Raw genomic sequence first — 15,925 nt, 5'->3', positions numbered from 1 at the left:
TGAAGATTCAGAGCCAATATTTTTTTAATTAAAAAAAAAGTTTTTCAATTGAATCACCGTGAGACACAGTTACAAAGATTTCATGATTGAGTTGCAGTCGACCTTTAAATGTCCTGCAACTGTCCCTTAACTACGGTTCCTCAGCGCACTGCATTGGATTGCATAGCTCAGGCTGCCCATGCCGAAGCTGGCAGAGGCTGGTGATGTCACACTGGTGTCCGTGTCACCTCAGGAGTGAGTGACATCAGTGTTTTGTGCCATGGTGTGCTGGGCTGCTGGCTCTGATGTGCATTTCTTCTCCACTTCACCGCAGCTGTCCTAGCTGCATTGGTGGCAGGGCCAGCCGTGATTTCAGTCCGTGGGTGTGAGGCCACCAGGCAGTAGAATCACCAAGGAAATGGCTGTGGATACCAGAGGGCAGGGGAGCGATGCCAGGAAGCCCTGGAATATGGCACACCACCACTTCCTGGATAGCTGGCTCAGGACTGCTTAGAGAATCACTTTGCTGTTAGCATGAGGCGACACTGCTGAGTGCTCCTTCATGAATGTTATTTTTATATTTTAAATTCGGGGGACATACCTGGTGGTGCTCAGGGATCACTCCTGATGGGGCTTGCGGGGGGCATAGGTAGTTCCGAGACTGGACCCACACTGGCACGCACCCCTACTTCCATGTGAACACTCTGGCCTCGATGAATTCTTAGCTGCCTGGTACAAAGGGCCCCTGGACTCACTCACCTCTCTTGACACAGGCAGGCTAAGCTACTAGAGACTTCTTGGGAACAAACTGTACATATGCTAATGACCTACTTAGCATACTTTTTTCTTTTTTCTGGGCAGCTTTGACTTTTTTTTTTTTTTAGTAGTAGAATAGAACTAAAAATGACAACTCTTTGGAAAGTGCAGACACTTTAATTAGTATTCTGCCAAGAGCCAAGGACTAGGCTGGTGAATTCCTCAGAGTCAGTCTGGTTCATTCATTATAGGCTGCAGTGAACCCAGAACTAGGGCCGCTTGCTAAGCATCTGTACGTTCTCAGCCGCGTCTCCCAAAGCAGGCCTCTGAGAGAAGGGCTGTGATCTGGGCACAGGGAGACCAGCTGTGATCTGGGTGGAGAGACCAGCTGTGATCTGGGCATGAAGAGACTAGCTGTGATCTCAGCACAGAGAGACCAGCTGTGATCTGGGCACGGAGAGACCAGCCATGATCTGGGAATCTGAGTGACTGGCTGTGATCTGGGCTATGGTCCGGCTGTGTTTGTATGGTTAACTGTTGACAACTTCAAACCAAATCTATGACCCTTGATGCCTTTAGGGACCACTGAACTCAGGGATGGTGGTTGGCAACCCACCCTCTCAGGGGTCCTATGGCTTCCTTCTGCAGGTGGGGAGCAGAGGAGGAGTCCGCTGACCACATCCAATATCGGCAGAAATGTCAGGCGGGAGGGACGCCTTTAGAAGCATCTCGTCCCCCTTCTTGGGGCCAAGGGGGAAACAACTTCCCGGAAGTCAGAAATCTGGTTGCCCAGCAAGATAATTTGGGAACTGTTTTCTTTCCTATTTGTTGGTTTGTTTTTTGGTCTTCACCTGTACATGCTCAGAGCTAGCTCCTGGATCTGCACTCTGGTGGTGTTTGGGGATCAGAGGAGGTGTCGGGGATTTGAACTGGGGTCATAAGTGACACGCAAGGCAAGCACCTTCACCTCTATACTATCACTTGGCTCCTCATCTTCATTCTTATGAATGAAGCCTGGCAAAGCATCTGGGGGGAATGTATCTATTTCAAAGCGAGCTACACAGGCCAGTGGCTCTGAGCCCCAGGCAGGCTGCTGGGAGCTGTCAGTGCTCCTGGGTGGCCGTGGGCTAACTCTCCTGGCCTAAAAATAAGTGGCCCACTTTCTGCTCCGAAGGTGCAAGTGCTTCTCAGTATGGGATTCTTTCCGAAGGTCCTCCAGGAAATTCTTTGAAGACATAAAAGCTAAAAATATCGTGACTCTAAAAATAGCCAAGAGCAGTTGAGATGTCGGATGATCTGCAAGGATGGAAACCAAATTGGTGGAGTTTCATACACAAATTCCAAGTTCCTCCCAGAAAGCTCTGGAACTAGATCACATGTGGACCTTGCTAAAATGACCCACTGAGTTAGTGGAAAGACGAGGGAGTATCTAGGCTGAAATCAAAAGCACCGCCGCCCCCTGGAAAGGAGCTAAAGCAATTTCAGTTCACACTGCAGTGACTCCTAGAATGTGTTTTTCTAGGGATGGAGCAAACCAGGCAGCACTCAGCTCTTGCTCCTGGTTCTGGGTCAGGCTCACTCCTGGAGGGCTCAGGGATCCACATGGGATGCTGGGGATTGAACCTGGGGGTGACTGCATGCAAGGCAAAGGCCCTACCCGCTGTCCAATCTCCACAACCCTAGGTGAACATTTTCACAGTCAACAATTTCTACCTGGACTTGAATAATACTGTTTATGATTTGTCCATTTATTCTGATTGCTGCTGTCTATGTAGGATGGGTATATTGATTCATTATATAGTAATTATTTCCATAGCAGCTCAAATAATTAGGTACTCAGGAGCAATAAGTCTGTCAGGCATTTTCCGGGTGGCACAATTTGCTCTCCGTGCTGATGAGGAAACCCGGGAGTGTAGGGTTAAGGCCCCGGTCCTGACCCGTCTTTCAGCCTGGAGTGTCCATCCTTGGAAACGACTCTCTCCCAGGCCTTGGCTCTGACACGTGACAAGCCCACACTCCAGTTTCCCTTCTGAGACCACGGGATCAGCACGGCAAAAATTCCATCTCCCTCACTTTGGTGAAGTGAATGTTGAGAAGGGACATTCAATAATTGCTACGTGTAATGGAATTAAATTGACTGTGATATTGAAAAGGATTAGAAGGAAACACTTGTGAAAAGTCAGTTCCACTCCAAAAGATGCGGAAGAGTTCCAACCACTTCCTTCTCCCAGGGCCAAGAGCCCAGATGCTAGAATCCCCAGGACTCAGTGCCCCCACCGGTCTCCCCATCACGCTGGGGAGGTCATCTTCTCCTTTAGTGGCTACGGAAGGCTTTGAGACAGTGATGGAGGGGAGGAAGAGCCCAACAGTGTGTGAGGAAATAGCCAGAGGCAAACTGTGACTGGCTGGGAGAATTACTGCAGGCCAGGCTGGCAGGATGCAGAATGTCAGGACCACAGGCATATTTGTTTCACCTTTGAGCACCCATAGAAGTGGCTAAGGATACACCCCAACAGTTAAAGGGACACTCTCATCTTTAAAAGCACTGGAGAAGCCTGGGGAGACAAGGCAGGGGTTAGGGCATTTGCATTAAGGGCACCCTCTACACCAAGTCCTTGGTTTGACTTGATCCCCTGAGCATAAAGCTAGGAAAGGTCCCTAGGCACCTCCAGATGTGGCCCCCAAACCCTAAGTATGCCCCAAATTCACAAGGGGACTGCCCCGAAATAATGATTCTGGAATCTTTAGGCCCAGCTCTGGAAACTGGAATGCAGACCTCTGTGGTTAGCGAATACAAAGCAAAGCAAGCTGATCTTATCTAATCCTTATTCCCCCACTTCCTTCCAACTCCTAACTTTGAGGTATTAGAATCAACTGGTTTTTAAAACATTTTCTTCAAAATAAATTGACTAAGTAGTTGTTGAATATTTTGAAAGAACTCAGATAAATCACTTAATAGTTTAAAACTATTTTATTTGGGAAACTTTAAAAGAGTCCTTTATATTATATAAATCACTTAATCACTTAACTTCCCGTTAGTCGTCGATTTGCTCGAGTGGGCGCCAGTAACGTCTCCATTTGTCCCTGTCGCGTGCTAGTGTAGCCCAATGGCATCTCTTCGCTCCGGGAACATGGAGGGCCTCAAACCGATCGTTCATGATCTTGACAAAGAAGTCTGACCATCTGGTAGGTGGGCGGCCACGCGGTCTCTTGACATCCCGTGGAATCCAATCAGTAACAGCTCTAGTCCAACGGTCGTCTTTAAATCTCATTACGTGACCAGCCCATCTGATTTTCGACACCTTGGCATATGAGACAGCGTCCCTGATCCTTGATCGTCGACGGATGTCAGAACTCCGGATTCGTTCTCTCATTTGAGTGAAACGTGTTATTCCAAGCATAGCTCTTTCTATTCTTCTTTGGGAGACCTGAATGGCGTTCTCATCTTGTTTGCGTAGGGCCCAGGTCTCTGAGGCATATGTTAATGCAGGAAGAACAGTGGAATCAAAGAGATGTGCCCGGAGCCGGAGGTTCTTCGTCCTCTTAGCTATTTCTTCGACGTTCTTGAAGGCGTTCCAAGCCGCTCTCTTCCTCCTGCGCAGCTCGGGTGCCAGGTCATTTGTCATGTTGACCTCTCGACCTAGGTACACATAGCTGTTGCATTCGGAGATGGTCGTTCCATTGAGAGCGAATGGGGCGTCAGGAACAAGGCTGTTTCTCATAAATATTGTCTTCGTAAGATTCAGCTGTAGTCCTACCTTTCCACACTCACGGTCAAAGTCGGCCAGCATTTGTGCCGCTTGGCTGATGTTTGGTGTTATTAAAACAATGTCATCAGCAAAGCGGAGGTGGTGTAGTTGCCGACCATCTATCTTCACTCCCATTCCTTCCCATTCCAGTCGTCGCATGATGTTCTCGAGGGTGGCACTGAAGAGTTTCGGTGAAATGGTATCACCCTGCCACACCCCTCTCTTGACATCAACGATCACTTCTTTGTAGAATGGTGAGATCCTGGTAGTGAATCCGCAATACAGCTCACGGAGGATCCTGATGTATTGGGCTTGAATGCCCTGATTGGCTAGGGCTTCAATGACCGCTTCCGTCTCAACAGAATCAAAGGCCTTCTTTAAATCAATGAACGTTAAGCAGAGCGGCATCTTGAACTCCCGAGAAACCTCAATGAGCTTGGTTACCGTGTGGATATGGTCGATGGTGCTGAATCCTTTGCGGAACCCTGCTTGCTCGCATGGTTGTCCTTCATCTAGTGTTCTGCCAATCCTATTCAGGATGACTTGAGTGAACAGCTTGTAGATGACAGACAATAGGCAGATCGGGCGATAGTTGCCAATGTCATGGATGTCTCCCTTCTTGAACAGTAGTACGGTCCTGCTGGTTTTCCATTGGGACGGAACCTTGCATTCAGACAGGTAGCGAGTGAAGAGCCGAGCCAGTGTATTGATGAGTACTGACGGCAGGTTCTTCAGGTGTTCAGGTCTGACCTTGTCTGGGCCGGGTGCTGTTTGCTTCTTTACCAACGAAATGGCGTGTCGGATTTCGGAAGGGAGAACGTTAGGAACGACATACCCATCCTGTGGAATTTGGTATGTCGGCAAGTGGACATGGCTATCGAAGAGATTTGAGTAGAAGTCATGGATAATCTTCTCCATTGCCGTTCTGGAGGATGTGATGGATCCATCAGGACGTCGGAGGGCAGTCATCTTGGTCTTATAGTTGGCAAAGGACAGGCGGGCGTTACGAATACTTTTCCCGGCTTCTGCCGCATCTATCAGTACTTCTGCTCTTCTCTCTTTGAGGTCTTCCTTGATCGCATCTCTGCACTGCTTTGCAAGCTCGGACGTTAGCTTGCGGTTGCCTGAGGCATGCGCCAAACCACGCTGGCGAATTAGCTCAAGAGTTTTCGAAGATAGGCGACTTTTTGTGGCTATCTCTCTCTTGGCGTTCCTCGCACATTCATGGAGGTGCTGAACCAGTCAATCGTATTCCTCGTCAATGTTGTCAACAATGGCATCTTCCCATGTTGCCGCAATAGTACCAAAGAGTTCCCAGTTGGTGGTCATTCTGGGAGTTCTCTTTTTGAACTTTGCAGCCCTTTCTCCCCGCTCTGTGAAGTAGAATTTTGCACGAAGGAGACGGTGGTCCGATCCCGTTCGAAATTTTGGGACAACAGCGACATCAGTCAGGCAAAACCGTCGATTGAATATGATGTGGTCTATTTCGTTGTGGAATCGTCCACCGGGAGACTCCCGTGTCCATCGTTTAGATTCTGCCTTCTGGAACTGTGAGTTACCATGAATGGTCTTGGTCGACATGATGAACTCAGACAGTCTCTCACCCTGTTCGTTCCATTCTAGGCCACGGGTCCCGATGTGAAGTTCTTCAGCTGATCTTCTCGGTCCTATCTTGGCATTAAAATCACCCACAATGATCTTGTAGAAGGTGTGGTCTTCTTTATAGAACTTCTCTAGCTCCATGTAGAACTTCTCGATTTCTCTTTCATCATAATGAGATGTTGGTGCGTAGACAACGAAGATAGAAACTGCAGGCAGTGAGCCACATCTATTCAAATGTAAACGTCCGATTCGGGTTGTTAGGCATTCGAATGAATCAATGCTCTTGGCCAAGTTTGTGTTGACAAGGACACCGACGCCTCCAACACCTCTTTTATCGCATGTTCCGAGGAAAAATTCTTCTCCGGTGTCGAAAACAGCATGGTGAGATTCGTGCCTTCTTGTCTCGGTCAGACCAATGATGTCGTACTTGATCATTCGCGCTTGTACCATCATGTCCTCGATGGATGCATCTGATGCTAGCGTACGTGCATTGAAAGTACAGACGATCATTTTTGTCTTCCTTCGTTGTGGCAGCCTAGGTCGGCCTTGAGATTTTGTCGGCCTCTCCTTTCTCATCCTTCTCAGTGCTGCCATGTCGGTGAAGCCTTCAGGGTCAGGTGAATGAGACCAGTTGTAGTTACTGGTTTTGGCATATTGAATACACAGCGGATAGCTTGCCAGGCTCTTCCGTGCGGGCGGAATACTCTCGGTAGCTTGCCAGTCTTTCCGAGAGGTATAGAGGCTTTTGGGGTGGCCTCTAATCACCCTTGTAGGTGTTACCATATTTGAACCCTATCAAATATGGTACGACCTTTTGGTCGCTTCTCGGCCTTTTGGCTAAGATCAAGTGTAGTGTAGTATTATATAAATATGTAAATAAAATTAGGCCTGTTGATCATCGATTTGCTTGAGCGGGCCCAGTAACGTCTCCATTGGAGACTTTGTTGTTACAGTGTTTGGCATATCCAATACGTCACGGGTGGCTTGCCAGGCTCTGCCGTGCGGGCGAGATACTCTCGGTAGCTTGCTGGGCTCTCAAAGAGGGGCGGAGGAATCGAACTTGGGTTGGCCATTTTGGCTGCATGCAAGGCAAACGCCCTACCGCTACGCTATCGCTCGCCTTTTGGCTAAGATCAAGTGTAGTATGTAAATAAAAGATATGTAATATTAATAAACAATATTTGTATTATTTATACCTATAAAATATATGAATATTTTATATTTTAAAGGTTTTTTTTTTTGGTCACACTCATGGGTTACAGTCAAGGCAAGCACCTTACTCGGCACCCACAGCACTACTATTTCTATGGTCCACAAATAAAATTCCTTTCTCTTTGGCTGTTTTTGTCACATCTGTCTTGTCTTGGGACTTAATAAATGGTGTCAAGGATAAACCCGGGTTGGCTACATGGAAGGCTAGTGCCTGTAACCATTCTACTATCTTTCGGGCCCATAAATAAAATTTTTAAAGCCTGGATGTATTTCAACTAAATTTTAGGGAAAAGGATTGACAGAGAATATATGTGCTAGGGGAATTTCAATAATGGCTAACCCCAAATTTCCAAAGGTTACTTTCTACTCCAAGATAGAGTTACAAAATTGGGTGTTAGCTAGGTTAACTCAACCAAGAAAACCAACGGATAAAATCATTTTCCTTTTTCCTTTTCAGAGACATGCAGATTTTACCTTTCCTGTATCACACATATTGGTTTTACTATTCCTCAGAATTGATTCTTTTTAGGCTGCATTTAGGTTTATGTGGTAACCCATAAAATTTGCCCTTACGTCAGCATTTGTCAAAACACATAATGCAAGTTATTATTCTGGTTTTAGCAGGAAAACCTCTCTCTAATGCTCAGACTCAGTTAAGTCCTAAATTTTATGAGCTCCCTGAGGTGCCTGCTTTTCCCCTTGCCATAAAAACGGTCATCGGGATTATTAGTAAACGGTCTGTGTTGACATTTTCTAAAAGAAACTATGGTAGCACATATATGCCTACTGGATGACTGCACATAGAGTTCTGAGCATAGAGTGTCTGAGTATCTGAACACAGAGTTCCCTGGTGAGAAAGTGTTGAGTACATGGACGGATAGATGGAGGGCTATGTCATACTACAGTGTTGGGCTGGTGAGTCACTGAAGAAGCCAGGGATTCTCATTCTGAAGACAGAAAGACTAGGTGAGTTCTCTGTAGACATCCTCAGATTGTGGAAGAACAATAAACTCAAAGTCTATACACATTTGACTTTAGTTTTTATCTGTAAGGATGAGACATTTGTTTGAACAGTGGCGCCAGGCAACTTGAAGCTTTTTCTGGTGACTTCCTCCCCAGAATTCCAGGCAATCTGTGAAGATTACTATATTTTTAACCTTATATATACTAGTTACTTTTCCTTTTCCTCCTCTGAATGTAGGCATTTCTCTCTGAACATACTGCTCTCAGTTCCACCAAAGTAAAAGCAAATGACATACACAGCGCCAATTAAATATTTATGCAACGTAGCGCTGGCACGGTAAATATTGTATTATGCTTTCCACTTGTCATTAGATGGGAGATGTTGCTACATTCTGAAAAAATGATGGCCTAAACCCGAGAAAACAGCACCATATTTCACAGACAAGATATTTACGTCTGGCGTTAACTGGAGTTGAGCGGACTTGAAAGGTATTTCTTATTGTTGCTGGTCAGGAATCCTTCTCAAGGCAGGGAGATCCCTACATCTGAATGGCAAAAACCAGGACCAGTCTGTTTCAACATGGTATTTCTCATACATTATTTACTTCATCTGACCTCGTATCAAGCTAAGAGTAAGATAAATGATTTGGGGGAAGGGAGAGGAAACAGCTTTCTTATAGCTGCAGAATTTCACACTTTTGGAGGTGATTTCTTTTATGTGTCCTGCAGTACATGTTGGGATCCATTCAAAACAAAATTCATGCTGTACTAACAAAAAGCAATAGAAACATTTATAATGTCAGAAATATTCAGTGTACATAGACAGATTTTGCATGAGAGGGTCAATTCAGAAGTCACTGATAGGATTATATGAAAACAATGAGAAAGGAACAGGATTTCATGCACCCTTTCTATTCTTCAAGGTATCTTTCTATATGATGTGACAGATTTTTAAAAGTCATCCTAGCCAAATACTATAAAATAAAGCAGGTAGTACTGAACATCAGGATAGAGTGTAAACAGGAGAGTTAAAATTTCTTTGGGTGATGAAATGTGTGTGTGCGTGCATGTGTGAGATTTCATCCATATAAAGCACCACCATTAATAAGAAGAACACGCAGCCATCCAGAATGAGTGGCTAATAGATTTCTTCCTCTTGAAATGTATAAATTCGGAGTACAGGAGGATGCCTTCTCAGTATTTTCTCCTCTCTCAGAGGCAACTGTTTTATTTTGAGCCTTCATTCACCACTGAATCGGGTTTCAATACCTCCTCAATTTCATGTATTTAAGGAGACAATAAAATATTGATACACTGATTTAAAATTTTAAGTTTTATGGTGTTCCATCTTCTAAAATAGAGGCCACGGGTTCTTTCCTGCCTTGTGATGAAATCACATTCGTGTTAAAATGCTCCCTTTCCATCTCAGATGAAATGCATCTTCGGAATGTAATGCAAGTAAAAGTTAAGGGAAGGAGCCTTGGTGAGAAATGGCGTGTAATTCATAGCTGTGCTGTGCTCTATAACCTAATAAAACTACACTTTTATTACAAAGACATGTCCAAGAAGAAAAAAGAATGTCTCAACAGATTTTATTTTGCCATATATATTTAAATGGTTGATTTTTCATAAAGCATAAAGGGCTGGTGAATTTTTCCTTCTGACCCTGAGTTGCATATCTATAGCTGGTACTATAATCAATTTCAAGGTACACAGAGAGGTAAAAATGTTCATAAAATGCAAATAGACGCAGAAGTAGGACAGATAACTGCTATGGAATTATAATGGCAATGAACCTGGATTCGACAGGTTATGTTGTGCTAGATCTAGAGAATGCTTATGTTGTTAAACAGCCTTTTTAGCAGACATATGACAACATCTATTTTAGGAATCAGTTGGTAGCAGCTGTTCAAAGGAAATAAATAACTACATATGTATTTTTTAAATGAAAAGGAAGACAAAAATGCAAGCAGTTCTCTGGGTAGCAGTCTGAGTCAGAAGTTCAGTCAAAGAATAATGCTGAGTTATTTCCTGTCATTGAGAAATGGATTAACAAACTAGTCTTTCCAAGGTACTGATGTTTATGAAAAAAAAAACAATGAAAAAACAATTACTGAAGTCTTGGGACCTGGGAAAGATACTTAAGAATATAAGGTTTCTTTTTGGATGAAAGTAGGTCTAAAATTGACAGAGGTGATGTTTGAATACCTGGGTGAATTTACTACACCCCACTGAATCAAACTCTTTAAATGAATAACCTGTATGAATTATATTTCAATAAAACAGCTACAAAACAACTGTTATCAAATATATTACTGATTGACCAAAGGGCCCAAAATTGAGAAACAGGCTAGCATGATGCCACATTTTGATAATTTTTTGGTTTAGTATTAAGAATACGTGTCAATAGCTTTCATGTGCCACTACACAGGAAATTATTTAGAGTTTGAGGCTGCCTGGCAGTTATGTGGCAACATCAATGAGGTTATTAAGAAGTTGATGCCAGGGCTTCAATTTGTGCTAATTAATCACATTCAAGTATGAGCCACTGGTGCCAGCCCAGGGCTACCCACCCACAACAGTGTTATTTGAAGTTTTACAATGTCATTTTATTGAATGGTAGCAGAGTGATTCCATCATTTATTGTGATGTGTAAAGCGTTGCTTCTATAAGGTGCATGTGGTTCTATTTTATTTTCTAAACTGTGGGGCCACACCAGGTGATGCTCAGGGCTAACTCCTGGCTCTGTGCTCAGGGATCACTCCTAGAGAGGCTGGGGGGAATATAAGTGGTGCCAGGGAATTAAACCGAGGTCATTGCCACATGCAAGTCAAGCACCCTACTTGCTGTACTATCGCTCCAGCCCTGGACTATATACGTTTTATGATATGCTTTCTGGTCATTGTTCTAAGTGTACAACATGGGAAATTCAGGTTCTCTCCCATCCAGGGAAAAAAGTCTTCTGGGAGCCAACCAAGAACAGTAATTAGAATATCTCCTCAATGTACTGGGAACAGAAGCAAAAGCCACCAGATCAGACCCTCTTCTTTATCCATACTTTGGTGGGCTACTGCCCACTGGTCCTCTTTCACTGTATCACTGTATCACTGTCATCCCATTGTTCATTGATTTACTCGAGTAGGCATCAGTACCATCTCCATTTGTCCCAGCCCTGAGATTTTTAGCAGCTTCTCCTTACTCGTCTTTCCCAATGACCATACTGGAGGCGCTTTCAGGGTCAGGGGAATGAGACCCATTATTTTTACTGTTTTGGCATATTGAATACGCCATGTGTAGCTTGCCAGGCTCTGCCGTGGTCATCTTTATAATTTTCAAATGTGACAACAGAAAGACAAAGAAGAAAGAGAAAACCAGAGCTCAGAATAAGTAGGCTGTGAATTCTCTGATTTTTGTTTGGTAGAGGTGTATGTGGGGGGCAGGTGGATGGGTCTCCATCACCATCACCATGATGATCAAGCTTCAACATTTGTGTTGAGGAATTTGCACAACTGTCCACGGATCAAGGACTATCAGCTTATACAGGAGATGTGTTCAAGAAGAATTTTCACTGGTAGATCAGAAATCTACAGGAAATAATAACAGAATCTTGCTTTACTGTCTGGGCCACTCCAGGGGTTGTGGTGCTTAGAGCCACAGAATCCTACTAGGTCAATGGAGAAGAGAGTGATGAGAGGGATTGGGTCGGGTCAATGAAGCGATGGAATTCACCTGTGGCTTTGAACATGCACTTGACTCAAGACAAGTCTGGGGGACATGAGTTGCTGTAGTTCATGGGTGCTCCCTGCCCCTAGGCTATTCCTGACTTCACACCCTGGTGGTGGTGGTGGGGAAATCCCTTTCCAAGATGACCATCTATGAAACACTTGGCCATCAAGCACGATGCACTAACATCACCCGCCTTCTCTTGGCCAGCACCTGCTGGCTTCAGGCTTCCGCCCACAGGACCAGAGACACTACTGCTCTTCTGCCGTCTCTCCATGCAGTTCCAGTGAGAAGAATTGCAGCGAGGGCGGGGGCTGTGAGGAGGGACTCTGCATTGTGTCTTGCCTTGGTCTGGGGACAGCCAGAACAATGAGCTCATTCAATCCTCGATTCCAAACCCAGAGAGCACCAGAAGAAAATCAGAGGAAACTCAAAGAATGATATAGAGCAAATAAGGAGCTTATGGGCCTGACATGAGGATTGAGCAACGAGAATGATAACTCTCATTATGCAAAAATAGTACCTGCATTTGGGAAAACCAATTATGGACCCCAGTAGTAAATTGGAAAAATGTAACATGTGACAACTTATACATGTCCAAAATAAGGACATATTTATACATTTAAATTAAAAAGACAAAAACCTCAAGAGAAAATTGGGGCATAGAACAAGGTTACACATTCCCTCTCTCTCTCTCCTCTCTCTCTCTCTTTCTCTCTCTCTCTCTCTCTCTCTCTCTCTCTCTCTCTCTCACACACACACACGAATACACACATGGCCAGTGAATAAATGAAAAGATACTCAGCACCACTCACCATAACCTAAAACAATGAAATGATTTAACTGAAGAGATTTACAGAGGTTTAAAAGCAGTATTGGTCATTGTACAGATGGAAGCAGAATTTGGCCCATGGTTTTGACAAATTTGAAACATACCCACGCTTCTGTTCAAGCCATATCTTTCTAAGAATTGATTTTGATCAAATACAAAATCCAGTGAATATACTCGCATACAGCAACTCATGATGACCTGCACAGGAAGTGGTACTGAATTTTGGGGAAGGGGCTTAAAAATGTCACTAAAATAATATACACAAAATGTTTACTGAATGCCAAGTGAGAAAGCCTGGTACAGATGCATTGAGAACCATGAAATTTTAACTATAGAGACTCTGTGTTCATGATGTCCATATAATATATAGCATAAACTGCCACAGAACTAATATAATACAATACAGCTAATATAATACAGCTACTAGACTAAGATAATCTATTCAAGCGTATAAGCATGGAAAAGCAAGGCAAATGCTTTGTAGTGGTCATCTTTGGGAATCAATTTTCGTTTTCTCATAGGCCTGCCTTGAGTTTCTGGTGTACCTAGAAAGCATTTCTCCCCCTATTTTCTCCCCCATTGCTTATTCACCTGGATCATTTCATAGAAAGTCTTCTTGCACAAACACCTTCAGCGTTCTTCTCCCTCCTTCTTTTCCCCTGACCGGAAGAGTAAGCCAGAAAATTCCCCAGGAGAGATTGCCTCAAGGTTTTGTTTTACTTTGGCTTTCCCTGCTGGTGGGCCAGAGAGAAGGGGATGAGAGAACAGGCTCAAGAGGGCAGCACTTTTATTAGAGATTGGGCTGCCATTGACGCTGCTCTGCCCTTCTTTCTGGAGTTCAGCAGGCGCATCTGCCCTGTTCTCTGTATCCCTGCCTTATACACTCAGTCAACAAGCTCCCACTCTGGCTGTTCAAGGGCACAGGTGGGAGCTCTTGGGTTACCTGGTGAAGAAATTAAATTCTGTCCCTAATACATGCCACACACACACACACACACACACACACACACACACACACACACACACACACACAAAATCATCCCAGGAATAGGATGGTCACTGGAGCACGTGAAGAACAATGCTGATTCTAAGCTGATCTGTGCAGAATGAACGCAACGGAATCAGGAGATAATTCTTTGATGAGAGAAGTAATTCTAGCCAGATAACACTTGGATGGCATCGCTGTAATTTCTAGCACAATAACTAGATCATAAAAAATGCTCAATAAGTAGCTGCTGAATTGACTAGAGCTCAGAGGTATATTAACTGCATCATCTGTATGTTGCCATGTGGGAGAAAATAAAACCAAAGTGAGACATTTATGTTTGTGGTGTGAGTCAGAATCAGGCAGCAGCAAAAACAGGCATTTTGGGGTAGAGAAGAAGGTAATGTTTTGATTTTACTTAGAATTCTGATATGTGACTATTCACCTATGAATCCTTGAAAAAAAAGCACTGGCTTCACAAGCAACAGGGATCAAACCTCGCTCTGAAATACTCTTTCCTGTCAGGCACAGAATACAAGGGTCATTCATTGGCATCAGAGATAATATTCAAAATCTTCAACAGGGGCCAGAGAGTTAGTACAATGGGTAGAGCCCTTGCTTTGCTGACCTGGATTCAATCCCCAGCACCACATGTAGTCTTTAAAGCTTGCCATGAGTGATCCCTGAGCACAGAGCCAGAAGTAAGTCCTGAGAACATCCAGATGTGGCCCCAAAACTGAAATGAAAAACCCAAATCTTCAACTGGTAAGATAGAGGACTTGGTGCCGGGAGGGATGCCCAAGCACCACCACCAATGAAGACACAGACTTTGGCCCTGACATGTTTATCTGGGGGATTGGTATACACTGTATTTCAAAACAAATCATCTCTAGGAGGCTGGAGCTATAGTACAGAGGGGAGGGTGTTTGCCTTGCACACAGCCAACCTGGGTTTGATGCCTGACATCCCATATGCCAAGTGTGATTCCTGAGTGCAGAGCCAGGAGTAACCCCTGAGCACTGCTGGGTGTGATCCAAAAGGACAAACAAACAAACAAAAAACCCCAAATCATCTCCAGCTATGCATGATTAATGGATTACATCCTATTTGCAGCTGGGGTATATTTCATGACATGCACTGCATTTCAGAACCACATAGCAATTCCTCAGCACACTGCAGGCATATACAAATAATGGATGGTGCTAACTTGAGTTGGTTCTTTTAGAACAGCTGACTCCAGATGCAGGAACAATCTCCACTGACCTGGGGCCCTGCGACCCAGATGCAGACAGTCCGAAGCATGTGTGGTTTCAGCCAAGGGACGAGATTATTGATACCTGATTGGACCACTTTCCCAAGGAGGGAGTTAACTGAGATGGAGAAGAACAAAAGGGCTTCCACTTGCTTTCACTTCTGCTGGGGAACCCAGGGTACAGGAAGAAGCTCTCTGAGGAGACATTGAGGCCATCCCAGGTTTGGGGGGCAAGGATGCCCTAGGTCATTAGCCATGTCTGCCACGTGACCTGAGTTGGAAGTAATCCTGTGTCACGTATCTCCTACAGTCCTTCCCTGAGTGGATGAAGCCACAGAACCTGGTGGCTCTAAAATTCCATTTTCCTCCTAAATGCGGTACCTCGACCACATTGGCTCAGTCCCAATTTACCACCAAGGCATGTTGAAGGCAAAGGTGGAAACTTGTTGGTGAGCAAAGCACCATTGAGCCTAAAACCCCCTGCCTGATGCTCTTTTCCAGATGCACTAGTACTCAGGGCATCACGGAGCATTCTGGAGGAACCATACCTGGCCAGCTACTGGCTGGCTGAATATGTCACATGGCGCATGAGTTAGCTCGCTGGACAGCACAGGCCAAGTGCTGAGGCAGGTCTAGCTGTCCACTGAGAAGTAGATCAAACTCTAAGTCAGAGCCACTGCCAAGGGCTTGAGGGCTCCTTCCGGGGAGGCAACGGTTAACTCAGAGGAATATTTACAACTTCTCTTAGCAGCGTCCTTCTTTCATTTGGGTTACCAGTGAATGAAAAAAGCGTGATCGATACTACATGAGAAAGGATGAAAAAAATTCACATAGGTGAGCACGACTACATCCATCCCCTGTTTTATGGATGT

At 44.6% G+C, this 15,925-nt stretch overlaps 1 protein-coding gene and 1 pseudogene across 6 annotated transcripts in view; one reads left to right on the top strand and one right to left on the bottom strand.

The window, feature by feature from the left end:
• TENM3 (teneurin transmembrane protein 3) overlaps positions 1 to 15,925 on the bottom strand; it is a 1,336,193-nt gene that overhangs the window by 159,499 nt on the left and 1,160,769 nt on the right. The window lies entirely within an intron of this gene.
• LOC130023842 (uncharacterized) lies at positions 6,904 to 7,044 on the top strand (annotated as a pseudogene).

This window comes from Sorex fumeus, unplaced genomic scaffold (assembly GCF_029834395.1).
Source record: "Sorex fumeus unplaced genomic scaffold, SorFum_2.1 ptg000024l, whole genome shotgun sequence".
Taxonomy (NCBI): domain Eukaryota; kingdom Metazoa; phylum Chordata; class Mammalia; order Eulipotyphla; family Soricidae; genus Sorex; species Sorex fumeus.
The sequence above is the reverse complement of the archived record's forward strand: the minus strand, read 5'-3'. Positions and strand labels throughout refer to the sequence as shown.